General features: G+C 41.7%; 1 protein-coding gene and 1 long non-coding RNA gene across 4 annotated transcripts in view; both read right to left on the bottom strand.

Moving 5' to 3' along the window:
• The window catches only part of fbxl17 (F-box and leucine-rich repeat protein 17), a 235,529-nt gene that overhangs the window by 108,602 nt on the left and 99,139 nt on the right, over nucleotides 1-27,788 (bottom strand). The window lies entirely within an intron of this gene.
• Nucleotides 5,788-6,053, bottom strand: LOC116690118 (uncharacterized). Its single transcript, XR_004332174.1, has 2 exons — nucleotides 5,937-6,053; nucleotides 5,788-5,897 (listed from the first exon to the last, which is right to left on the bottom strand). It is a non-coding gene; the product is annotated as an uncharacterized LOC116690118 (long non-coding RNA).

The following is a 27,788-nucleotide window of genomic DNA, read 5'->3' as shown; positions in this document are numbered from 1 at the left end:
AACCGCAGTTTTCAAAACAATCTCATCAAAAGTTAGTGGCTGATCTAGAGCTTTCTCTTGTATCACACAATCTTCCTCAGTATTTGGAGTTTGCCCAGTAGATTGCAAATAAATCAAGCCAACTCCATTAATTTGGCTATTTGAGTCTTATATGTCAATACCTTTACGTGGTTTTACAGGCTGCATTACAGTAAAGTGATGTCCTTTTCTGAACTTCCCAGACTGTTCTATCTGTTCTATTATTTACCTTCACCAACTTAATCATTAAATCATTTCTCGAGTTAAATAAAAACACTCAAAAAACATTTTGTTAACCCTTGTGTTGTCTTCCTGTCAAAATTGACAATCAACACTTTTGTTGACACTTTTAAATCAATGTTTTTAACTTTTTCTTATGTTTTTGTCCCTTTTATCAACACTCTTTTTCAATATTTGTCACTTGTTTGACGTTTAACACTACGTAACACTAACTTAATAACTTTAGTTTTACAGTTATTTTTGGAATTTATGGTCAATAAACCTCATTTATAGGAAATTATATCTAATGTTTGAGTTAGAAAAACAGAAATTAGGAATTATTTAGATAACTAAATTAAAGGAAAGTATGATGATGGATAATCACAAACTGGAATATGTCAACTTTTACTCAATACTATTTCAAAACCATTTCAATTGTTTTTCAAATACTATAAAATTGAATAAGACGCCCCAAAATTTATAAGGTAAAGATTTTTACTTGCCAAAGAGCGTTGTGTGGAATCAATCATGTTATTTTGGGTAATTAAAAAGAACATTGATATAGGAAAGTGGGTCAATTTGACCCGAGGACAACATGAGGGTTTAACAGCACCAATAGTTCTAGCTCTGGGGAGTCATTCCCCGGAGTCCTTATGTTCTTTTTTCCCCAGCATGTTCCCTTAGATCAGAGAGGCTCCGAAATCAGGGTAGCAGCTGTTGCCATGGTCCCGCTACACTTTCTGTGATGCCATGTTCAACTGCTACACTGCGGTGCCCTGCTACGTCCTGCTACGTCCTGCTACGTCCTGCTACGTCCTGCTACGTCCTGCTGTGCCTTGTAATGCCGCACAGCGTCCTGCTATGCCATGAACTACTACAAAGAACTTCTACAAACTACTAATTTTTTCTATTTTTATTGCCACTCTTCATTCTAACCCCAACCGGCCCGTCAGACACCGCCTACCAAGAGCCTGGGTCTGACCGAGGTTTCTGCCTAAAAGGAAGTTTTTCCTCGCCACTGTCGCACTGTTGCTTACTCTGGAGGAAACTACTAGAACTGTTGGGTCCTTGTAAATTCTGGAGTGTGGTCTATCTGTAAAGTGTCTTGAGATAACTCTTGTTATGAATTGATACTATAAATAAAATTGAATTGAATTCAATAGTCAACCATACAATATGGTCTCAATATCGACATTGAGGTATTTGGTCAAGAATATTGTGATGCTTGATTTTCTCTGTATCGCCCAGCCCTACTGTCACTACATAATAAACTACGTGAGACCATGAGATTTAAAAAAAAAAAAAAAAACATGTCAATGAACCAAAGCACTCATTAAAATAATATACAGGTACAACATTGAATATAAAAGTTAATGAAAGTCCTGAGCATGGTGATTGCATGGTGTTGTTTTAATCTTGAAGTCTTGTAATCTTTAAGAGGAGTTGTCCTGGTGATTTTTTCCCCCTCGTTCCCAGTGTTTACAGTTGGACAGGGGTTTGGTAGCCTTCCTACCAGCTCAACTTCTTTAATAATAGATGCCTATAAGACGTTACTGCTGTATCTCCAGCTAGGGGGCTGTGAGCCAGTGGTTGAGATGGCTTGTGGAGGGTTATTCATAGATTGCATTCACACACACACACACACACACACACACACTCTCCCCATTTCACCCGTGCAATCCTGCTCTCTTCTCCCCGTTGCCCTATTAAACTGAAGAATATTGGGGAAGTGAAATGAAACTAGTAAATCTCGACTGCTTTTATGATTGACGCAAAATGATTTGTATTATAATTTGAGCACAGTGCTCTTTCTCTCTCCCGCTGCCTCCCACCAACGCACTATCCCCGTCTCCCCTTTCATTACTTAGATTGGCACTTGTGAAATAGGCCATAGGGTATCCACAACACTCATTTACTGTATGTCTATATATGCACACATATGAATACAAAGGCCCTTACATGCAAAGATACACACATCCACACAATCTATAACCTGCCAGGCCCTTGCCTGCAGGCGAGTTGAAGGCGAAAGGAGGAGGACAGCTCTTAACCGTTTAGAGAGTCTCAGCTTGAGAACCAGGGGAGAAAACATAAGCGAAATGCAAAGATGAGATGAACGGTTATAGAGGAAAACTGCGATCTGACAATCCAATCGGACCCCTCCCTGGACCGAATGGGCTGAGCTCATAAATTCATGTATGAGAATGGCTGAGGAGATAACCAATGGGCATACGGACCTCAGAAAGAAGGAGAGAATCATTATATTGACTAAGCGATGGACTGACTGACAGACTGATGAAGCGACTGTGAATGGACCCTTTGAAATGCAGGCAGTTTGAAGTTGGAAGTCTCAGGGTCTTTGACCATCAGAGTCTGAACAGACAAAAGGCGGGAGAGGGCAGCTTATTCGACTACAAGCCCTTTAGCCTTCTGTGGCTTCATCAAAAGAAATGATAACCACATCTCCGACCCCCTCTCTGCTCGGCTCATGCGCCCTTGGGAAGCACTTTCCTTTCTGTTGAGTGCATCTGTTGAAAATGAAGGCCAAGTCGTAAGTGCTGGCCTCCGCCTTTCTACTTCACACTCAGATCAGGGGCCTAAACAACTGCAATATCCCCTCTCTGAAATTACTTTCTTCCTCTGTCACTTTGCCAATGAGACCTTAAAACTGGTCTTATCTGTAGAACAGCAGGTTGTAGGCTTCACCCTCAATAGCCTTCTGAACCTTACTTTGAAGATAGCATTAATGTACAGACAGTTTACACAGACAGTGCTATGAGACTGAGTTTTGGGACTTGCTGAAAGAGTCCGTCCTTGTCACGGTCATCATAAGTTAGAATCAATCTCTCTCGGCCATCCTTGTCCTGCCGCCTTTTTAGTCTCTAACCACTCAACTTTCCCCGGTACAGCAAAAAATAACCTTAAAAAAATAAAATCCAATCTCCCGGGTCCCTCTCTGCAGCGGGAACCGACTCTGGCCGAGTTTCTGACACAGCCACATAAGGGCCTGCAGCCACACATCTGTCTACAAAGCCAAATGACTCACAGAAGCCTGGGCCCAGTTACCTGCTGGGGCCCCTTGTCTGTCCCAGTCGATGACCACAGGCACACACATGTACGTACTTTTACAGGATGCAGGCAGTGACAAATACACACCTGCTACCCTGAACCCCGACACACACCCTTACTCTTTCTGCTTTTCCAGTCTCCTGTGGATGGCATGCGTACTTTCAACATCCTCTCTTGCCAAAATCAGCTCTTTTTAACAGAGTAGGAGCAAATCATTAAGTCTATATTGTGTGGTGAGAGGCCAAGGCAAACTGGGCCTGTAGAGGCAATGGAATAAGAGCTGCTGGCACCATGAGCAGAGAAGGAAAGGAAAGGACGAATAGAGGGGAGATATAACAGGAGAGGAGAGGAGAGGAGAGGAGAGGGGAGCAAAAAATGGGAAGGGAGAAAAAATATTGGAGGAGTTGAGGGGAGCGGAGAAGAAGATGAGGAGAGGATATATAAGATAAAAGAGGAGAGGAAGAAGATGAGGAGAGGATATATAAGATAAAAGAGGAGAGGAAGAAGATGAGGAGAGGATATATAAGATAAAAGAGGATAGGAAGAAGATGAGGAGATATAAGATGATTCTAAGGGAGAGGAGAGGAGAGGAGAGAAAGGGGAGAGGAGAGGGTGTGGCACAGGAAGCGCATTAACTCTATTTGTATGGTAATGCTATTACCTCCCATCAGAACAGCTTGGTCCCCTCCACACTCACTGGCTACCTCCTAGTTTCATTAGCAACATGAATTATGGATCTGCCCTCGCATCAAAATGCTAAGTATTATGCCATTTGTGATGCAGTTTTCAACATTCTTCCCTCTCTTTTTTTTCCTGTCTCCTATCTTCTTCCACTCCACTCTCTTGGTCGTTTCCAGAGCTGCCAAAGACTACGATTACTGCGGAACTATTAGGGGCAGTGCTGAACAAATTTCCATACCATCATATGCCCCTTGAGATACTGATAGAGAATTTTCAGATTTTTTTATGAACACATAAACACACACACATAAACATACACACACATACAAGTCGTGCAAAATAAAGATTTTTAGCTTCAAGACGTGACAGCACCAAAAACTGTCAGGATGAAGCTGGAAACATGGATGAATGAACAAAATAAGGCAATTCTATAGACGTAAATAACAAAAAAGTGAGGAAATGTGTGGAGCCAAGAAAAGAGATATGGACTAAGGAAAAACAGCCACGAGGAAGGAGGGAAGACAGATTGAGCTTGCCTGTCTCGTGCTACTAGAAGTGAAGCCACATCAATAAGCCCGGTGCGGAGTGGATTTTTTTGAGGATACATCAGTGGAGAGACCGAAACTGGACACGTGTAATAACAGCTCACTAAAAACATTACAGCCCCTCATAAAGAGCCCAAACTCGCTTTAATAGCTGCTGAGATGTATCCTTTGGCCTAACTCGGGGGAAAGAGGACACATCGGACTTGTGTGCGCACTAATACAGATCAACAGATCTGTCTTCAGCTAGATGATCCGTATGACTTTTGAGTAAAACCCCAAACCGAGTTCATCCGTCCATCCAGCCGTCCTTTCGTTAACAGAGTCACAAATAGCCCAGCTGCGGTTGGGTGAATGACATCAACCTCTCATTGGCTGTTTTACGAGCTCCTCTGACCAGCGTGAGAAACCATGGTGCTCTAACCTCATGCCCAAAGACCCGGCAAAAACTGCACATTCACAAAGACACACACATTTCAACAGGGAGGAGATACAGTACACTGAATGCAAATGTGCACAAACACACACACAAACCATGGAACAGCACTGGCCCAGACCGCACATACTTTTCCATGTTGAAGGTGGAGTTACTGAATTTTACAAGCTGAGCTTCTCCACTTTGCCGCATTTCTGGACAACACTAGATCTTTTTTGGAAACACACACCAAAGCAGCCTTTTAACTGATGATTCAGAGTGTTATGGTTGGAATGTGAACTAAGAGAAAACACACATCACAGAGAACTTTAGCTCTTGCCCCATGTGTCTTATTTCTCCCCCTCACAAACTCATAAAACATCCGATTACAACAGCAGGAAAAGGTCAATCCAAAGGCAAAAAATATACAGACACAGGAGCAGACTGTATGGGGGAGACAGACAAAAGGTGAGCTCAGGCTGAATGTGAAGCAAGTCTAAAAAAAGATGCGTCCACGCGAGTTGAACAAGTCTCAACTTTGGCGAAACAAATTCATGCTGTTGTCTGACTCATGAACACAGAGACAACCGAAAACAGGAGAGAATCTAGAGTATAGTTACAGAAAGTTGTAGGGTTTCTGGTCAATTTTGCAATCTAATCTTAAACTAAACTGTAGTGCACACAGATCGATCCATGACACACAAGTATGCTATTCCAAGTAACATCTGTCTGTCATCTCTGTTGGTTGTTTGAGGTTAATACACAGACTTTGAAAACACTCCAAATGTCAAATTCTTGCAAATAATAGCAAGGCATAAAAGTGCTTTCAGCTTCAAGAAGAAGAAAAAGACATGCCTTTCTTTATCCCGCGAGGGGAAATTCACAATTTTTACCCTGTTAGTACAGTTGCACACACATTAATCACAGGCCCGAATCACACACATGCTCAGGACCTGTACATGCTATACACACTAATAGAGACATGTCAGAACGAGGGGGCTGCTCCTTGGAGGAGCGCGCCGAGCAGTCAGGGGTTTGGTGCCTTGCTCAAGGGCACTTTGGCAGTGACCAGGAGGTGCACTGGCACCCCTCCTGTTCCCAACCCAACTCCCTACGGACTGAGCTACTACCGCCCAGCTTTGTCTGAATGCACCTTCCAGTGTTCATATTATGCTCATTTTCTGGTTCATAATTGTATTTAGAGGTTGTACCAGAATAGGTTTACATGGTTTAAAAAAAAAAAAAGGTCTGTTTTAGCTACAGAGTGAGGCCTCTCACTTCTGTTCCATCTTTGTTGGCAGTAGCTAGCTGCTAGCTCCTTAGTTGCCTAGAAGGCGATGTTGGAGACATTACAAAGTGATGCACAATTGTCCCAGAAGTAAAGGCTGGACTACAATAGAGCTGTTTGGTGCAGGTGGTGAACAGTGTTTTATGTTGGAGATGGTAAGTCCCTTTGGGGTGGACTTTGTGCTTTCTCACTTTTTAAACCTATAACATGCACAAAAAAAGATATAAAAACATAATAAAGGAAAGGGCAAAGGCCAAAAAGCATTAATATGAACACTTCAATACAGAAAAACAAATGAAGATAATGAGGGACACAGATAAAACCGGAAGACTAAAGACCAGGATGGTCCAATTGTGGCACAATTTCTGCATCTAATCATGCTTCATCATTTCATTAAGGCCCACTTCACTTTTATTAACTTTAACATTCAACTTTAAAACTCTAGAATAGTAATTTAAAAACTGGATGTTAAAACTTTGTGCTCTGACTGTGTCTCATACAATGTTTCACCATTTCCCTCACTGATGCTGTATCTGTGTAAACCAACTTGGAACCAATCCTGAAAACTTTCCTCTGGTGCCCCATGTTTTCTATCTGCTCTCATGTCATAGAAATAAGTGCAGCAATTGTTAGAATTTGTACATACTCTTGTGTGTTTCATTAAAGCTTCAGAACATTGTTGAACTGAACCCTGCTTTGTGTTACTTTGTTCTCTGGGTTAGAATGTGGAACAGAGGAAGTTGACAAAGCTGCTCTGAGAATTACCCGCTGAAGTCAAAACAATTATGTAGACAGACAGACAGACACACACACACAGCCTGTTATCGACACCACTAATCTGACACTACGGCTATAACAGCCAACACCAACACTGAGGCAGAGTGGTAGAGAGAAGAGGGCAAACAGAAAAACGTTCAGACGGACAATCCTCTATCTTCCCTTCAAAAACCCACTCTGCAAACTGCATCACACTACACAACCCTCATCTTTTTAGATTCCATTCGAAACTATCGGCGCTTTGGCCCTTAGATCAAACCAACTCCTGCTGCCCTTTTAGCCATCCTTTTTACAAGGGTCACTTTGTGTGAAGGAGTAGGAAGGAGGGAGTCGAGACAGCACAGTGAGTTGAGGGAGCCTGAGGTTGAGGCTGCCAGGCTGTGTGTGATGATTACACACCACGTCCTGCGCCTCACAAACATAAACAATCAAAACAAATCATGTTTCTTGCATCTTCAAATGGACTGTATTTTTATAGTGCTTTTCTAGTCACGACGACTACTGAAAGCGCTTTTACATAGTACAGGAACCATTCACCATTCACACAAATACTGTGACCGAGGCTGCCGTACAAGGTGCCACTTCCTCATCAGATAAACACTCACGCACATTTACACTCCGATGGCAACTCAGGGTTCAGTGTCCTGCCCAAGGACACTTTGACATGGAGCTGCAGGGGCCAGGGATCGAACCACCGACAACTGCTGAGCCACAGCCGCCCCTCCATCTTCAAATAACACATTTTGTTTGATAAAAATTACTTTTGCGAACACGTCTTTATGTGTATACTATGACTCTCTGCACAATATGAAAGGGGAAAACAAAGGGGATTTCATGTGTGCTGCATTGCATTTTGGGGGTTATTTGGGTTTCACTTTGCTTGCTTTGAGGGTGCACTGTAGTGAACTTGACCTGCATAATTTATAGGCTTTGCCAACACTTCATGAAATGGAATACCATCCAGTTTTGATGGGAATTTCCTGAGGACTGACAGGACAGAAACCGCCTGAACGGCATCCTGCCACAAAGGAGGAGCGAGGGAGAGCATAGGAGAAATCATGAGTGAGAGAACAAGAAGAAGAGACCTTATGCCCAGCCTCTGCATCATCATCCCTCCTCTTCTTTACTCCCAGGGGAGCTGGCTAAAAGACAGACAGGGCTCTTTTTTCCCCATTCATCTTTTGATAATCCCGTCTTTTTTTGTGTTTGAAGTTCCTCTCTATGCTCACTGAACAAATCCCCTGTCCATGCCCCCCTAATCGCATTACCTCCTAATGTATAGTGCACTATGGGTAACTAGATCTCACCAGTGCCAGCACACTACTCCACCACAACCCAGTACTGGCTGCCAGCAAAACATCCAACATCCAAGATACTGTACATTCAAACAATTACTGGCCCACACAGAAAAAAGATGTCAACTTGCCAGAGCAACTGACTAAAACTGGGATGGCACAGGGCAGCACAGTTGGTTCAGGCTACCCACTGGCTCCAGAAGCAGCCTCACACGTGACTAAGAGCGTTTTCACACCTGTAGTTCGTTTGCTTTGGTACGAATCAGTTGGTCCTCGGTCGGTTTGGTTTCACACTTGAAAAAAATCCAAGCGTACCAAAATGCACCATTACAAGCACGCAAGAATGTCCACTACTCTTATTGGTCGGATGTTTCTGGGGGCGGGAGTAAAAAAGTAAATACAGGAACAAGGTTGTGTGTTCTGGACTAGTGCACGTGTCTTGCATCTCCATGGTCAAACCAGCTCATTTCATTAAAATGATCAGACATTGGTGACTATGGTCACTGAGACTTCGCTCTGCTCTGCCTCCAGATACGAGTGACGGATGGCGAGTTGACCGCAGTCTATTCCTGTGATAGAAAGACTGCAAGCTGCTACAGTTTGTTGCTCTGCTGCCTCACAGACTACCAAACACACCTGTCTACAGGAGACATTAGCTCAGACTGGCGGAGTGTGTATAGTTGCGGTTTGAGTACGGATACCGTTCTCACCACAAACAAACCGCTCCAGAGTTGATACACAGCGTACTGAGATTACCTCTTCAAGTGGGTCTTGGTACGCTTCTTTGGTCCGCTTTTGGTGTGCACCAGAGTTCCGTTGCCGCGTTCTCGCCTGCCCAAACAAACCGCACCAGCGGGACAAACTAACTCTAGTTTGATTCAACCAAACTAAAGGCTGTCAGTGTGAAAACGCCCTAAAGCAGCGCATAACCGAACTGCTTTTGAGTAAGCCAACAAAGTACATATCTGGGAACAGAAACATTGATTTCTCCTTCTGTCTTACTGTTTCTGCACACCACAGACATGAAAAAGCATGATGAGAGGATGAAAGAATAGAAAGAAAAGATAAGAGGTGGAGGGAGAAGAAGAGAGGAAACCAAAGCCGGGAGAGAAGTGTGGATGGCGGCCAAGAGCTACTAAAACTGTTCTTCATGTGGAGCTAATAAACATAAGTGAGGTATTAAATATGAACCCTATCAGATCAGAGAGAAAGGAGCCTGTAAAAGCATGGAAGACATTAAAGAGGACGAAAAAGTAAAGAGAAAGTGGGCCGAGTTCCTCTTTCCATAGCAACACCAAAATGTTGCTCAAATATATTTTGGAGCAAAACATCCATGTTTGCTATGCATGATGGGAGACAAATTCAAAACCTCTTACGCCGTAAAAAAAAAAAAAATGGAATGATCAAAGCTGAGACAGCATCGTTTTGAGGAGAATATCCTAAATAAATTGGAGGTATAATGAGTATAGAGTCTGAAAAAAAGAAAGTTTTCTTACCTGGATTTCATGAAGCGACGTCGGCGGAAACATGAAAAAGACAGAAAGAGAAACAGATTGGTTAAATGCTCACAAAAAGAGAATAATATAAATATTCATAGGTGCACATGCTGGGTGGGTGTGTGTTTCCAGCGTCCCTGCCTGTCCATTGTTTGTCCCATGTTGCCTTGTGGAAACATGACCATGAAAGCCTCCCTGATTGGAAGTCTATATCAAAGTTGGTGACTCACACAGTGTAGTAGTGCTCGTTTCTGACTAGGAAGTCATTTCTTTCCAGTTATAATTGCTTCATGTGTTGTCATGTGTGGTTTGCGTGCTGTCCATCACTTTGCAAAATAATATTTAGTATGAAGCTCGATAAAAGACAATTAAAGGCAAACTGAATAATCCAAAAATCTGCATAATAATGAGACTAATCAAAAAGTGTTTAAGGTTAATTATGCAGTAGTCTGTCAAAATACATCTATGCCATTATAGAAGCTGCTGCTTTCTAAAACTCAGTTTGAATTTTTTTTTACTTTCCAGAAATCTTATGTTTGCTGATTGATTAATCTAGATGGAAATTGGGTCATTGTAGACGCAAAGAATTAAGGTCGGGGGAAATATTAGGACTACTTAATAATTAGGACGGTGACAAGAAATAATAATTAATTGATGAATTAAAACTGTACCGTTTGCCCGTGGTATAACCATTAAACAAACCAAAAGGAGTGAGCCGACATTGTGCAATATTATTTTTCATTCCAAAGTTACTCGAATGTGTCATCCCGACTTCTGTCTTCACAAGAACATATTAATGAGAAACGTGTACAGGTACAGTGAGCTGGAAGGTCGGGAGATAAACAACTAATTAGAAGAGGTTTGGAGTGTCACCCTAATTGATGTTCGGTAACGACGAAGCCACCACCTCTCTACATTTTCAAAACAGTTTAAAAAACCAAAACATGTTGACGGCCAGTGTGACTTATGAGACCGGATTAAATGGAAAACTTCTCACAAGCACAGCAAGAGGCTGATCAACAACGGGGATAAGGTGCGAGATGTCCAAGCTATAAACAACAAGCACAGTGGTGACAGCTACTGTAGGAGGGTACGAGGCGTAGAAAATAGTGATGCACCCAAGCAGGAGGAGAGCACATGCTCACACACACACACACACACACACACACACACACACACACACACTCTCTCTGTGTTGGCTTTCAAAACAAAGGTATTAATCATCATTACACACATGCACACAAACACAGAACACTGGTGGGCCAGGGGTTGGTGTGCCTGTGGGACTCATCAAAGAGACACACTGACAACCTCAGTGCAGCCTTTAATGCTGCTGTCATAGCAACCAAGGTCAAGTGGTCTAAAGCTGTGTGTGCGTGTGCGTGCGTCCGTGCATGCGTGCCTGCCCTCACGCTTGCATGAGAAGAAATTGTAACACGCTCCCAGAAGAACGAGAAGGAAATAATGAGGTATTGCTGTCAGGACAGAGTAGGAGGACAACACAAATCCCAAAGCGGTGCAGCGCGATAATACCTGTCCACACCTGCAAGCAGCCACACACCAAAAAATATCTCACCAGACAGGACTGTGTAGAGCAACAATGAAGGCTCCGCGACATGTTCAACAGACTGAAGCGTTGCGGAAATGCGCAATACAAATAAAGCTGCCTTGCCTCGCCTTTAATTTGACGGTAAGTAGCTAACCACAAGCTGATGCTATTCCCATAGATTTCCAAAGCACATTTGCATTAAATTCAGGGACCCATGGCCACCTGTGGAGCATAGGAAAAAATAATGAATGGAAACAGGGTATTCCTGAGCTATGATGGTACGCCTCCTAGGTCCTGAAGCATCTTTAGTAGTGGATGAAGGCCTCAAAACCCTACCCAAACTCATTAAATATATATCTTATGCTGTGTGATAGCATCACAGCCCTTTTTCCCCCGGAGATTAAGGTTTTATTTTATTTTATTTCAGAAGTGTAATACTTTTTATGTTAGCGTGGGCGGTTTTTTGTTTCAGGCGAGCTGGCCAGGCTGCCTTTGCTATAAAACACTGTGGGAAACTTTATATAGAGTAATAATACAGTTTACCCATGGTGTGCATTAATACAGCGTGGTGATGCACGGTTGCATGGAACTCAAACTGGCCTCCAGTGTACCTTCATGACCTTAGTTGATCTTAAGTTGTAGTACAAGCCAGAAAAAGCACAAACCTTGTATTAATATTGAACATCATGCACACCTTCCACCTAAGAACACCCCTCGACAAAGAGAAACGGATTCAGTTACCCTTCATGCACAGACTAAACACAATGTCAATGATGACTTTGTGCAGAGGATTTGAAGAGGGAGCTTTTGAAGTGCAACTCAGTGGTTTGAAGTTCGACGCTCTCTTCCATCTAGTCCAATGTATTCTTGTTTCAGTCACTGAGGCATCAGTATCCTGACACCAAGCACAGTGTCTGTCAGAACTGTTGTAATCTCTATCTGAGTGGTGTCACTTTTAACACAATCTGTCCCAATCCAAAAACAAGAGCCAAAGGCCGTGATTACAAGCACAGCTTGTCTAAAATGTATGCAAGCTGGGATTTCGGGTCCAAAAACATGCTGTTTAAATAAATAATAATGACTTCAAAAACACTGAAAATCTCACGAAACAGGCAAGTTGCACATTCTCATATTAACCAGCCCTCATGCTGACACAAGTATAGAAAACCACATTAATGCTAAAGCAGATGCAATGGACTTATACACAGGGGTACTTACAGATACTATACATGGTCACACACATAAAAGAAAATTGGACAAATAGAGCAGGGTCACAGATCCAGGCCAGTGGCTTTGGTCCCACTGGCTGCATAGCAGAATCCTTTTGTAGTTCAACAAACCTCCAAGGCCTTGCATAAATAATATGACTCAACAGATATCCCCCCCCCCCAACAAAGCAAAGCATCTTGACTTAGACCCAAGTTGCAATATAACCTTTATACATTACATAACTATGACAGGTTCATTCTCAGTCCCTGTTTTATGTTGGATCCCCCTGGGTTCAATTTCAGCTCTTTCTTAAAGAATTTGCTTCCACTACGTCACCTTTTTCAAAATATAATATCTCCTTTCACTGTTTTGCTGATGACACCCAGCTTTATCTCAAAGTGTTTGATTTTGATGAAAAAAGCCTGTGGTGTAAAATTTGAGATGCAGGTGAAAAAAAAGGTGAGTGTTTTTGCTTCTCGACACCTTGTTACTCACTGTGGGCTCATTTTTCATCTGCAAGTGTTACATCTCAAATTAACAAGCTCGGCCATGGCTAGAAGCAGCAATAGCCCTTAAACTTCTTTTGAACACAGTTATAATGGCATAAAACATAAACAAGTAAAAACTTAAGTTAAATTTATTTCATATGCATGATTTTATTTGTTGTTTTTTTATAGAAAAACTGTTGAAATTAGTTAATACAACATTTCCCTAAGGGTACACAATATTGTTACACAGTATTTTTTTTACCATTTTATTGATGGACAGGGTTACATTATGTGAGAGATTATTTTTTTCCAAGAGAGAATATTAGTGTGAACACTACAGTAGGCTATATGCCAATGTTTTCAATAAAAAAAACTTTTGCACCAAGCAAGCCGATTAATTGCTTGCTTAATAGTGATTAATTGCAATTAATTGTGAGCTAACTATGACATTAATTCAATTAGTTCACAATTAAATATTTAAAACGTTTGACATCATTAATATACATGAAAACTGTTGGTGTCCGGCAAACGGTTTCTTTCAATATTTACCTACAGTAAATTGCCGTGCCTAAAATCCTACACCAGTATGAAGGGCCTGAATATAAAGCTGAAGGAACATTTGCAAAAAATATGATATTTAATATAATATACACTGATAATTTCTAAATACACGTGTTGATGCCTAACAAAGTTGAACATCTCCTATTAACCTCTCTCTCTAATCTCCTCCCATCTTTTTTCTTACCTGTTAATGTTATTTCCTTCAATCCTCCCTCTCAATCTCTCTCCTTCTTTTCCTCTCCATCCTCCTCTTTCTGTTTCTGCAATACTCAAACCTGTCTCTCTTTCTCTGGTGTTTTAATTGCAGGAACTGGAGACAAATCTGACCTTTTCAGTGTAATCATCCCTTTGGCTCCATTAGATCTACAACCCGGGCCACTCACCTGCTCGCACCACGCACGCACGCACGCGCACGCACGCACGCACACACCACACACCACACACACACACACACACACACACACACACACACACACACACACACACACACACACACACACACACACACACACACACACAACACACACACACACACACACACACACACCCTCAATAAACACCCCACATACCACGAGAGGTTAATCCTAGAGTGAAAGTAGCTACATCCAGGGACGTGACATTCCCTGTAAACACTCCCACCACCTCCTCAGGCCCCTGCAGAGGCCTTTAGTGCTACCGAAGCAGACAAGGAAAAACTGGAGAAATGCCCCATCAGTGGTCATACTGTATATACTTCTTCACCACATCACAGCGGTCTGGCATTGCACATGGGTCATGAAGAAAATTCAACACATGGAGAAGAATGCTTGCAGTGACAGGGTGTTTTGTGACTGACAGTGCACATTTTCAGATGATAAAATCAGACATGGCGGCACTCTTATTGTTTGTGTTGGCAGGTGTGTATGTACTTAAAGCTACAATTTGAAGAAAGGGTAGGAAATGCTGATGCACTGCCATCCTCCAACAAAACCTTGAAGGGTTTTCTAAGAGCCACAATGAAGGCTTGGAAATGAAATATCGGCTGAAGACAAGAAGACAAATGATGTGCTGCCTTGATTTCTAACTCTGTCAAAAGATCTTTCATTGGGGAGGACGAGATGCTAGGCCTGTAGAGAGAGGAAGAACAGAAGGACAGGAAGAGTTGAAAGGAGAAAACGACAACGTTTGTCTCCTGACATGCCCGGGGACGACTGGTGTCATGGACAATATTAGCCTTCCACTCACATTACCTCACACAAACAGTGATTAGATTTACAGCAGACGCCACTGATGAACCCGCGCACATGCTCACCTGAAAGTAACAGGCATCGACTTTTCCTCAACACACACTGCCTACACCGTCAAGGAAACTCACAATGACCGACCGACACACATCCCATCAATTAGGAAGAAGCCATCAGTGATCAGTAAAAGCTGACTTCCAGCTATTAGTTGAGACAGCGTGTTACGGATTGTGGCTGCCCCTCTGCCTTAACTCAACCTCTCCTTTTTTCATTCTGTCTTTTTTTAAGAGGGGGGCCGAATAATTAATTACTGGTATCATTCCAATAAAGCCATTAGCGTTCACTACATTTGATCATTCCCTCACTCTGCCCTTCTCTCTCAGTGTCTCTCTCCCTTTCTCTTTCCACTGCCCCTCTCCTTGTCGGTGATAGATGGACGTGCTTGAAAGCAGCTGTAATGCAGGGTAGCTTTTAGGCAAAAAAAAAAAGAACAGTAAAGCACTAGAAATTGAAAATAAAAACAGGCCTAACAACAGCACGTCACTCGCTGGAGTCCTTCTGCGCCCTTGATCTCTGGATGTGGCCATAATGAACCAGCCTTATTTGGAATTTCCTGTCTCTGAAGCAATGTTGGGCTATTACATTAGCACACATATTAAAAAATAAAAAAAAAATAAAAAAGTAGAAGAAGAAGACGAGTAGATTGTCTAATCATAAATAAAATGACAATGGCTTGTGAAAAGCGTCAGCAAAACTATTGCATCTTTATCAGCCACTTTTAATCAACAAAACTATTAAAAGGAAAACACAGTTATGGGTTGTCCTGGTAGCCCAGGGGTTAAGATGCATACCACATAACCACAACATCCCTGATTCAATGCTGGCCATGAGCCCTTATTGCATGCCGACCCCTTCCTTTCTCTCCCATGTCAGAATCTTAACTGGCGCTATCCAATGCAAGGCAAAGTGCCAAAAAATACCTAATAATTTAAAATGAAAACATAGTTCTTATTTTTCCCTGAAACATTATTCTAAGTAGATGTTTGTTCAGCGATTTTACCAGCAGAAGATGTACACTGATCTGTTTTGCTCCAATAAAGCCAAAAGAAACTGTTGCAGTAACTGTTTCAATTTCCCTAAAGTCACAAGATAAAAGAGTCATCTTAATACAACAACAACGCAGTTCCTCTTTCTGTTGGTTTCCCATAGTTGAACGTATTGATTTTGTTGACTCAAAGTATTAATATCACGGCACAGCTATACAATCTGTTCAGTGCAGAAACCTGATCAATTAAGTCCTCATCTATTATTCACATCCTGTTAATTTCACCCAGCTATAGAGAGCAGGCTTGTTATGGAGTTACATTATGAAACGTATATGGAGAGAACAAGAGATAGGAAGATGACAGAGAAGACAGGACCCCTATGTAAAGTGTAGACAGAGCACATTTCCTTTGGAGTATAAAAACATATTATAATATATTCTAAATTGTCAGTGATGTAAATAATGGCAAAGCCACTGCACCTGTTTACTATAAAGCTACATCTTTATGCTGATTCCTCATTTTCTCCCTGTTGTCACATTCCCTGAGGACGTGGTGTGATAGCGTATGCTCCATAATGGTCCAGTGCGGTGCAGCTTTTAGGGGTAAATTGATGTCAGTGACATCGTTGTAAGTTTGCATAAAACCGTGGGAAGAAGAGCACAAGGAAAAGTTTCGCTGGCGGGTTTGAGAGTAAATTGACAGCAGCCGGCGCTATCTAGTGCTTTTCAGATCCTCAAACCCATGCTAACCTTTCTGCAATCACAGTCCAGCATGCTGGATGGAGCTTTGAAGCAGCCCACACTACCAGCTCCAGGCTGTAAACACACCACGCCGTGTGCTCAAACCTCTGGAAAGTAGTAGAACTTTTTCAAACGTGCATGAAAAACATGAAAAAAGCATGCATCAATTTATGAGATAAATGGATCTATGCAATTCAAATTAATTCAAAACTATGGAAATTAGATGTATTATTTTCATGTTACTGATGATTGATATTTGGGAATGATATTGGGAAATGATGGTGGAGACTTCAACAGATGACAAGTCCGAGAGTTTCAGGTTAATTGTATCATTTATATATATATTTATATACGTTTAGAACAGTGAAGCTGCCTGTTGGACACACACGAATGTCTTGTACGAATTGTACAAGAGTGACTGCTGAACATCAGAATAACTGCTTTTTGATATTCTTCTTGTCCTCACACATTTCAGTCTGTCTATTTCTGTGGGACAGTGTTACCTTTGAACTACTCCTTATATGGTTACACTTCTAACAGATTCACACAGTCCAATCTCTTCTAAACTGTGGGATAGGGTTGTCTCAAACTCACCCTTCTGTGGAAGACCCTTGGAACAGATTAAATACATTTGAAGACCTGTATGCTTAAATATCCCACCTATCAATTCAAATTTGCTTTATTGGCATGAATGGAACAACAATATCGCCAAAGCATCATACAAACTACATAAGAACAATCAACCCCATACATTTCATTAAACAAGTGCGTTAAGTAGTTAAATTGTGTGTGTGTGTGTGTGTGTGTGTGTTATAAAAATGTAAATATATTAAAAAATTAAAATAAAATAAATAAATTAACAGTAAGCATTTGTGTGTGTGTTAAAAAATATTAAAAATTAAACTAAAATTATTAAATGAAACAATAAGCGAGTCAATGATTAGATAAGCAAACACAATTATGCAAAGTTACAGCAAATCTGCATGATAAAACGGGTTTGGATTAGAGCTTTGACAGCTCTTCCTACGTTGCAGGATGAAAAGCAAAAGAAGGAAAGTGTTACCCAGCCGACAAAATGAAGGAAGCACCTTGACTTGTTTCAGAAATCCATGGTTTCCTAAGTATAGGGTCAGCCAAAATACTTACAGCAGTGGGGTGCAACATTCAACTGTGATGTCAAATTTCAGGTTCTGGTGCAGATGGGTGGTTGCTATAGTCATGGGAACCCATTCCGCTGCTTAGCAACCATGCATTTGAAAAAGCACAATGGCTTCATAAAAAGAAACAAATTCCCAATTCATGGGAAACTGTGGATCATGTGAAAGGAGTTTATTCAACGCTGACTATATTATTCCACAGTCCTGTTCTGAAGTTGACTTAATGTTGGATTAAGTGGTTTTAATTGTGGCTTAACTGAACAAGTTTTCTGCGCTTGTTTTGTAAAGGTCCCAGACTAAGGTTAATCCCCACCCAACATTTCACCAGTGACCACACTAGACAGTGAGACAGCAACGGCCACAGACGACGCAGCAGGATTCAATCGGAAAACGATCGACTCTGGAGTTGCACGGGAGGAGGGCAACAGCTTGAGTTTGTTAACCCTCATCCAAACTGTTGGAACTTTCAGCTCAAACCAGATACATTCATCACAGTTTGGACACAGGTTGATCTTTTCATTAAGAGAAAATATGTGCCCTGACATTTACAACACCAGTTAAAATGAAGATGTATTACATATTTCACAAGGTGGCAAAAGAAGACATTCATCTCTCTCTGCCTTACCACCTCTCTCTCTCTCTCTCTCTCTCTCTCTCTCTCTCTCTCTCTCCCCTCCTCTCTCTCATGAAATGTTGTACAGTTAGTGGCTTATTAATTTAAAGTGTAGCCTACTGCATCAGCCTATCCTAGGTGAATATGTTAATCAACAATTTTGAGGCCTGATGAAGTTTTTTTACGAGATGCTGTAAAAGTATTTTTGGGAAATTCACTGTCAGGTTCAATTGCTCAAAGTGACTATCAAAGGGGAACCATATCTCACCCTGTATATTAAAGAGGAAGTGGACTTGTTTAAGAGGCAGATCTGAGGCCCAGAACTGTTGCTACAAATCAGTGACAGGTTGTTGTTTTTTTTAATCAAATTTAGACCCTGCATATTACATAGAAATCTAATTCCAAGTTACATTTTTAAAACAGTAACTATCAAAACACACAAAAAGGGGCATGCATGTTCTCATAGACCCCTTAAGGTTTACATTACTAAAGCATAAATCAACTTAACTTTATTTGATTGGTAAATTGTGTTTGTCGGTGGATTTTCCAGTTCATCTAGAGCTGTTTTATAAAGCTGATTTGTTATCTGCTGTTGTTGCAAGATGCCAAACATTTAATATTACGGCAATCCACACTGTCCATCTGGGATTGCATTTTAATATCAGAATGCAAAGAGCCAAATTTTCTATGCAAATGTGTCGCCCTCGAAATATAACAAATGTGCACTGGTTTATATTAAATCTGGTAAGACCTAAATTTGAAACATTCAGAGTTCATGTTTATGAATGTTTGAGGGTTAACGTGCACTAAATTTGAAATCAACACTTATTATTTTCTCCAGCTGTTTTGTCAGATTCAAAACAGCGCATGTCATCAAAGAGGCACACTCTTATGTTACTGTGAGGGTCATTTCTTTTATTTTATTTATGAAAGACTAACAGAGCTGAAGGACCACACTGACATGTACCCTGGTAAGAGGCCCGAGTCAAACAGGATGAAACTCTACTTTTAATTTTCTCCACTTCAGTTTGAGTTTTCATACAAACATACCAAAACTAAATGTAAATGTAAATGTGCTGTATTTATATAGCGCTTTTCCAGGCTTAACAACTGCTCAAAGCGCTTTTACATCTACAGGAAACCTTCACCATTCACACACATTCATACACTGTGGCCGGGGCTGCCGTACAAGGTGCCACCTGCTCATCAGATAAACACTCACACACATTCACACTCTGATGCGCAGCACCGGGGGCAACTCGGGGTTCAGTGTCTTGCTTCACACTTCAACAATGACTGCAGGGGCTGGGATCGAACCACCAACCTTCCGATTGGCAGGCAACCGCTCTACCACTGAGCCACAGCCGCCCCCGCAATTTCACATAATTAAAATGGATTGTCAAACACCAGTGTCATTCTTTGTGTACAATATGCTCATTTGCTGTGCTAAATCTTAAAAGTGATTTATGGTAATGTGGCTGAAAGAGCAGAGAGACACTGACCACTTAAAAAAAACTCACTGTCATGTCTCTTTCCATATGCCCTGACATGTCACATGGCATCTTTAAATTTAACAGACGGGGTGCTGATGAATGAGTGAAAACAAAGACAGATATGAGACTGGAAAGAGGAAGGAAAGAAGAAAATAGCACACCTCACTCTGTGTCTCTTTCTATGTAAGACTTATCCTTCTGCCCCCCTCATTCTTAATACTCCTTACCCTCCACGCCGTCAGCATTTATTCCTCTATGAAAGGCTCTGATCGAAGACTGATTTGCATGATTGCATTTTCCATACCTTGCATTAATAGTGCTGGAGGGATGAATAGCTAATGGCCTATCACATTTAAGTAGCCATCTCAACTAGCCATCACATTACAGTTTCTTCAATCTGCTAATGAAACACGTCTCTCTCTCACTTTCTATCTCTCTAAATCCTTCTCTCTAAATAGACACTTGGTCCAGGCAGGTCAGGTCTAAACTAAAACTAAAAATATTCTGTGTGTGCAAAGAAGTGTATTGATGACAAAATGGTGAGCTGCCTCAAACAGTCTCAAAAGTTAAATATGACTACAAGCAGTGCTCCACATCTGTATAGTACAGGTATACTATATAGTACTATTAGGCTGCACTACTGCTTGTATTTCTATGTTTTAGTAGTAGTACAACTTCCCAGGTCCAAAAAAACTACACTGTTGAGTATGAGTCAAATAACATAAAAATGTAGTTTAGTAGATTAATAGAACATGAATCAGCAACGCTTTTAAGAATCATTTCTTCGTTCAAGTCATTTTTCAAGCAAGTTCTCCAATGTAAGAATGTGCTGCTTTTTCTGATCTCAAATTATATTTAATTGCTCAATTACAATAATTTCACAATTTGGGTTTTTTGTTTGTTGGTGGGACATTAAAAGAGACCATCTTGGGTTCTATGGAACTAGCAATTTTTACTATATCTTAAATTTCTTAGACAAGACAATTAAGAAAATAATTGGCACATTAATGAAAAGAATAATTACCAGAAGCCCTATAAATTAGTTTTAATGATTAAGATTTTGTTTCTCACAGGAAAATTGAGCAGGTTGTTAGAAGTGGTTTGTATTTATGTGTGTGTGTGTGTGTGTGTGTGTGTGTGTGTGTGTGTGTGTGTGTGTGTGTGTGTGTGTGTGTGTGTTGTGTGTGTGTGTGTTTGTGTGTGTGTGTGCCAGTGCCGTAGAGAGAGTGTATTTTCCACTGCTTCTGGGTATTCTGTATGTGCATATTTGTGTGTGTGTTTTAGCAAAAGCTTGAATTGTTTTCCCATTTGGTGCAGCAGAATACAAAACCTCACACCGCAAGGTCATCGACGCCACACTATTTATATTTTTACTCTCTCTGGGTTATGGCGAGCTCCTCTAACCCCCCCACCACAACCACCTTTTACTGCCTCTCGCCGGGCCGAATTTCCGTAATCTTCTGAATCAGATTTCCCACCAGAGTTTGCGCTCTTATTGAAGATCCCAAGGCTCAAAAAGAGGGAGACCCTCAACACCAACATGGATACATACACATATTACCATGCAGTTGTGCCTCACACTGAAATATGCCCGCACAATTCACACTTACTGTGGATATAAATGCACACACCCACATACACACACTGGCTAAGCTCTAGAGACCCCTTTTAATAGTGTTTGGCTTCTAGGGGAACTGACAGGACCTCGGAGCAGTGGAGAGTTTAAATAGCGATTGCTTTGATGAAAGAAAAGATGACGCCAGTAAAGGGAAGGAAGGATGGAGAGAGGGAAGAAGAAAGAGAGGGAGGAAAGAAAATATGGATCCAGTAAACCGGGGAGGGCGAATGGAGCGAGGGACGGAAACAGAAAAAAATGTAAGTCGCGGGGTGAGAATGTATAAGCTTGAGCAAATAGTTATTAGCAGTCTCTGAAGGGTGGCGGCGTGAGCTGAATAGACTGGGACTTGGAAACCACTGTTACCAGTGGTGATAGGGGACCGCTTTACAGCCTTGCAATCTGACAAAGGCTTAGTAGGTAATGGAAGTAGACCCTTCGAAAGCAAAAAAACAAACAAAAAAAAATCGTAAGAGTTACAGCACACTATAAGAGCCGAGAAAAGTCCAAACCCTCTTCAGGTCCAACAAAGTAAACGTTTAACATCAGAGATGTTTATCACTCAAGATTTGTCAAATGTTGCTTAACGTCAACACCTGAAACTACAGCCTCAACCTTTGGATTATTCATTTTAAGCACAGCACACTGATTTGTGAACGTTTAAAAAGCATATCCATCTGCCTTAAGGGCGAGGTACAAGCTCTTTAGAAAAGCAAGCAATAGTCCTGCTTTGACAAAACATTTCTCCCAGCTTCCAAGATGTTGTCATGTCACTGTCTTTGTGATTTCCTCTCCATGGCGAGGCACAGTTAAAAAGACGAATGTATCCTGAAGTCAGTGGGTCAGCTGACGTTGACCTTCACAAGGAGCAGGCTTGATTCTAAAGCAAACTACACGGGCTAAAAGCGAAGTGTATGCACAGCAGAGTCGGCCTGGAGCTCATCTCTGCAAAGAAAATATAGAAAAAAATAAGAAAATAAATACGTACATAATTGCAAATTCCACACACCCCACACATACAGTACATCGCTTTCTTTTGGGTTTTTATCCGTGTGCTCGAAGACAGAGGAGGGGGATTGCAGAGTTGCGACTGAAATAAAATTATAAAGTTTCCAGAAGGAAGGCAGATTTTCCAGCGTTCCTGGGGGTGTCTGGAAAGTGTTTATGCATCGTTCTGCTCCAGCTGAACATTAAATTTGAGGTTCCAATTTTGACGGCCTGATCAGAACAGACAGGCCATATGTCATGGCTTGGGCAGGTTACAGCCTTGACTGAGAAAAAGGGGAGATGAGTTTGTGTGGGTGTGTGGCTGCATTGGTGTCCTTGGCTGGTGAGGTCCTGAGCCGGGTCTTAACCACACACACACACACTTGAATACATTCTACATAGATGCATAATATCTAATAATATCTGACATGTATTCACCAGATCGCATTATGGTCCAGCAAACGGTAGCACCAGCTCTCATAAGTTCAAACTTATTTGTAGCTACAAATGGACGCAAAGACTTGTCCTAAGTTTAAATAGTGCAACCAGATTTAGTACACCACTCGTTTCTAGCTAGCAAGAAGATGCTAAGGACTTAGTAATGAATTTATAAATAGTTGGTGCAACACAATCCAGTTTCCTCAGTCGACAGTTCTGTTTTTAACCAGATAAGTTGCAAGCAAGCAGCTGAAACGTGCAGGCTTTCCAAAGGCTAAACCCACAGACATGCACATGCATACCAAAGCAAAGACAAGGAATAACAATCAGCACAGTATTTGTCCCCAGGAGCTTCTAATACAAACCAGGTGAGCAACAATAGCGGTTAACAACTCTAATTCACTTTGTTATTCAAATCCCATCACAGAGCACTGTTTAAAATACCAATTTCAAAATAGTGAATCAGCCACGCAGCAAAAAATGTTTATCCCTGGAGACTAATACACACACAAATATAGCACCAAACAAATTCAAGCAGACACACGGTCCCCTCCATCCATTTAGCATGCCCACACTTTCTTTTCTTTCTTTTTTTGGTAGAAAATGGCCTTCCTTTATTACTCCCACACTCAAAACCCTGGGCAATGTTCTTAATCTAGGCTTGATTCTGAACATTTGCATAAAAATGTACACTATTGAGTATCCCCTAACAGAACATGGCTCTAATATGCAATTACTCTCCTCAATAGTGGCGGCTAATTACAGAGCTGTCAGACAAACAGGTAGCAGAACAGAGAGGGGGCCTCCGACACAATGGCTGAGGTGCTAGTCCGCCACATGGGACAGAGCGGCTCAATGGAAAGCAGTAAATTCATTTAGGCTGGCTTCATTAAACCCTATTCCTTGGGCCCTGCATCATGAGCTCCCCTTTGCTCTCTACCCCTCTCCCTGCTCTCATTTGTGGGGCGGCGGATGTGCTGTGGGTAAGAAGAAGGCGATCACACAAATAGGTGCAACGCAGAGAGAATGGGGGAACGTTGGAAGGAGGAAAGAAGGGAAGAGAGAGAGGCAGAGGGAGAGATGGAGGGAGATATACAGAGGACAACAATAAGAAGAAGGGAAGTGAGAGAGGGAAGGAAGGAAGGAAGGGAGGAAGGGTAGGGACGCTATTAATTAAGCGGCACAGCAATACAATAAAAAGAACAGAACAATGTTACAGAATGTGCTTAAGGGATGGAACAAGGACATGAGGACATGTGCTCATTTGATGATAAATAAATAAGGCATAAAAGGATAAGCATAAAAAAGAATAATTTTGAATGTAGCTTTTGTTTTATTCATCTGACCCAGTATTCCAAAACACACAGAGAGCAGAGGAAGAGAAAATTACAGCTTTGGTCCTCAAACACAGGCCAAATGCCAGGGCTCCAGAATGGTGAAACACGGGCAGCCGTGCCCCGTGGTCTCTTTACCATTTAGATTATACTGGCAACTTTCTGACCCCCACAGTATGGAAAACCATAATAAGCTACGGTCCCCCGCTGTGTACCACCTGTAAGCCCAAACATATTCACAAACAACAACCTCAACCGGTGCACAGAAATTCTGACCACAAAAGTGTCCACAAGCACAAAACCAACTCTACTTACTCAAAAAGAAAAGTACTCATATGAACTTTCCACTTCTGCATAGCTTTGTCAGACTCAATCCAACACCACTGGCTTTCATTTGCACCATTCCGTGCCCAATTCACAGAGCGCTTTCTGGGAGGACAATTAATGTTGGTTGTAAAACTGACATTGAGAAGAGGTATGCCATCCCATGAAAGGAAAGAATTAACCGTTTTGAATGTAATTTGAAGGCTTGGCGGGTTAGGTGAAAGACGTTTGCTCCCTTCAGTGAGGGAACCTGGAGCACTGATGGCTATGCATTCCCACAGTGGAAGTTTCACCATCCTCAGTCCAATGCTTTGGTTCCTGGCCAACAGAACACTTCACGAGAACATTTCTATGCGATTACATTACTTACTTGCTCAGTTGACATGCTGATTCTAAATGGCTCAAATCCCTTTTACACAGGACCCATACATCCCGCTGCAGGGTGAATACCCACAGCCTGCAGTACAGGCGTCTGTCTGGGGAGGAGAACCAGCGAGGCTTCCTGAGTGAGAGTTGCAAACAGAGCCTGAAGGCCCCATTTGCGCTTAAGCACCCATTCAAAGGCAAGGGTCAACAAATATGCATGCAGAGATACCCACTAAGGTTTGGCCACAGACCATGGTCACCATGCATATGCGCAAAGGTATGCACAGAAAGACATGCACTGATGTGTTTGGGTGGTAGAGTGACACTGTAAATGTGCAGGCTAACTGACTGACTGAGACTGTATTAAATCTTCAATAAAAAAATAAATAATAATTTAGCTGGAGCAAGGCAGAAAGTTATTGTAGGAAAAGTCAGAAAATAGGGGAAAGAATTCCCTTTTCTTTCCGGAAAAAACAAAGGAAAGTCAAAAAACAAAGATAGAATCTTTTTTTCTGATGAAAGAAATGACCTTACTCACAGATCTCTGCTCAGCAATGTAACCTTCAGGAGTGGAACTATCCACAAGAACTAGGGAAATGGATAAAAGCTGAAAAATGAGATCAACTCTAAAAAACAAAGGCATACAATAAGATCAGAGGGAAAATCAAACGGGAGACGATCACTCTAAATGTAAATGGACTGTATTTATCTAGTCTTAACAAGTACTCAAAGCGCTTTTACATAGTACAGGAACCATTCACCATTCACACACATTCATACACTGTGGCCGAGGGTGCCGTACAAGGTGCCACCTGCTCATCAGATACACACTCACACACATTTGCACTCTGATGGCAGAGCATTGGGGCCAACTCAGGGTTCAGCGTCTTGTTCAAGGACACTTCGACAACTGCAGGGCCAGGGATCGATCCAACAACCTTCCGATTGGCAGGCGAGCGCAGATGAACATCTACTGTACACACATTTTGCATCACTGAACAAAACCAAACGCCATGGTTTGAAATCATGTTCTCTATTGTTTTTTTTTTCCCTGATCTCCTGGTCTAGTAATAGGCTAAAGTAAAAAAAAATCATTTTTTGAGCCTGACAGAGCAGAGGGTAAACCTAAACGCTGAAAAAATGAAATTACAGGAAAAACGTTTTTGAACATGAGACCAATAATTTTGCTGTCAAGGGTAAACAATTTGGTTACATGGATTTTAGCTAAATTTCAGTGGCACGCTCATGACTCATTTTGTGAGATAATAGCGACCCATTTTTTGCGTCTAAAGGAAGCATTAAAAAAACCTTCCTGAAAGGAAAAAAAGACTGGTATTTGACCTTCTCACCAGACATCTGTTCATTCCTGCTCTTTTTAGATACCTTACTAGTCTCTAATGTAGAAATCAGCCACCATGACCTGCACCAAAGACCTGTTGGTGCGTCAAGCCATTAGTCAACAAAAGAGGGTGATCAGAGTCAAAGATTACCTAATGCCCCTTTAAATTCAGCAACTGTTTAGCTGCTACTGACAGCTTTTTTTTTTTTTTTTTTTACAAATTGTGATCTTGTGATTTCCAGAAATGAGAGCAATCCGATCAAAGTTAAGACCATGGAGCAGCAGGGTGGCGTAGTGGCAAGCACAGAGACTCAAGTCCCTCTGAACTGTACAACAGCAAATAAATTGGCTCATTAACTACATATTTTAGCTATTTTTTGTAGCAAATTTTTTGGTTAGTGTAGGATTTAACTTACACAGGGAGATGCAGGATGCTGCTGGCCTTGGATCTGTGCCCGGATATAACAGCAGCTCCCACGCTGCTGTAGCCTATAAGCTCCAGCTGCTTGCCTTCATTGTGTCTCTGCACCGCGCCACAAACGTTCCTCCATCTCCGATACTTATCCAGGCACTGGAGTTTGACGCTGCCATTACTCAAAATTAATAACCACGGCAGCATGTTTATCATAGCACACTTTCACACCCAACCTGCCAGAATTAATCACCTCACTGTTTGTGAGCGTGACAGAGAGAGAGGAAGAAAGAAAGTAAGAGAGAGACAGAGAAAGAAACACAGTAAGACAACTGTAGGAGAGATGAAGTGTGAAAAAGAGACAGAGCCAAAGAGAATACGCGCCTGAGAAGAAAGACATAGCTGAGAGAGAAATGAGGGGAAAACTGCTACATGCATACGTGTGCATCTGCCGTGCCTAATCACTCTGCCTCCATTACAGCTCGTTGGTTTTTCCTTCACCCTTTTCTTACCATCATGTCTGACATTAGGGCAACACTGGGTCTCCTTGTATTCAATCTGCTAAAGAGGACAGTAATCTCAGCTGACAGCCAATCTGCTCCAACAATGCGGGCCTGAGTAAATAAAAAAATAAAGGCCTGGGTTTTTAATTTAAAAATCATGCGAGTGCAGTGCAGGGTCTGGTCATGAGCAGTACCTCGAATTATAGATCCTTGTGCTGTACATGTAAAAAAAACCAAAAGCAGAGAAAGAGAAGGGACAAAGACAGGGGAAGGCCCCTCAGCACCGCTCCTCAGATCTAGACAGACAGGTGGCGGAGAAACAAGAAGAGGACAAATGTCTGACGATCGCTTGTCCGGGCTCCTCTGACATTTTACATGGCATTTAGAAAACATCCAACTAAACCAAAAGAAAAAAAGGGGGGGGGGGGGGAATCTATGTGCAGTGAGGTTATACAATAGATGTAGACCCAAATGACCTCTTATCTGGCAGATTTTCTCACTTTCCCACAGTCTACGGCTTTTTCCCCACAGAGACAAACCTTAATGGCTGATCTGAGCAACTAGAGAGGTCAGTTGGATAATTTGTACTCA

This window comes from Etheostoma spectabile, chromosome 5, assembly GCF_008692095.1.
Source record: "Etheostoma spectabile isolate EspeVRDwgs_2016 chromosome 5, UIUC_Espe_1.0, whole genome shotgun sequence".
NCBI lineage: Eukaryota > Metazoa > Chordata > Actinopteri > Perciformes > Percidae > Etheostoma > Etheostoma spectabile.
The sequence above is the reverse complement of the archived record's forward strand: the minus strand, read 5'-3'. Positions and strand labels throughout refer to the sequence as shown.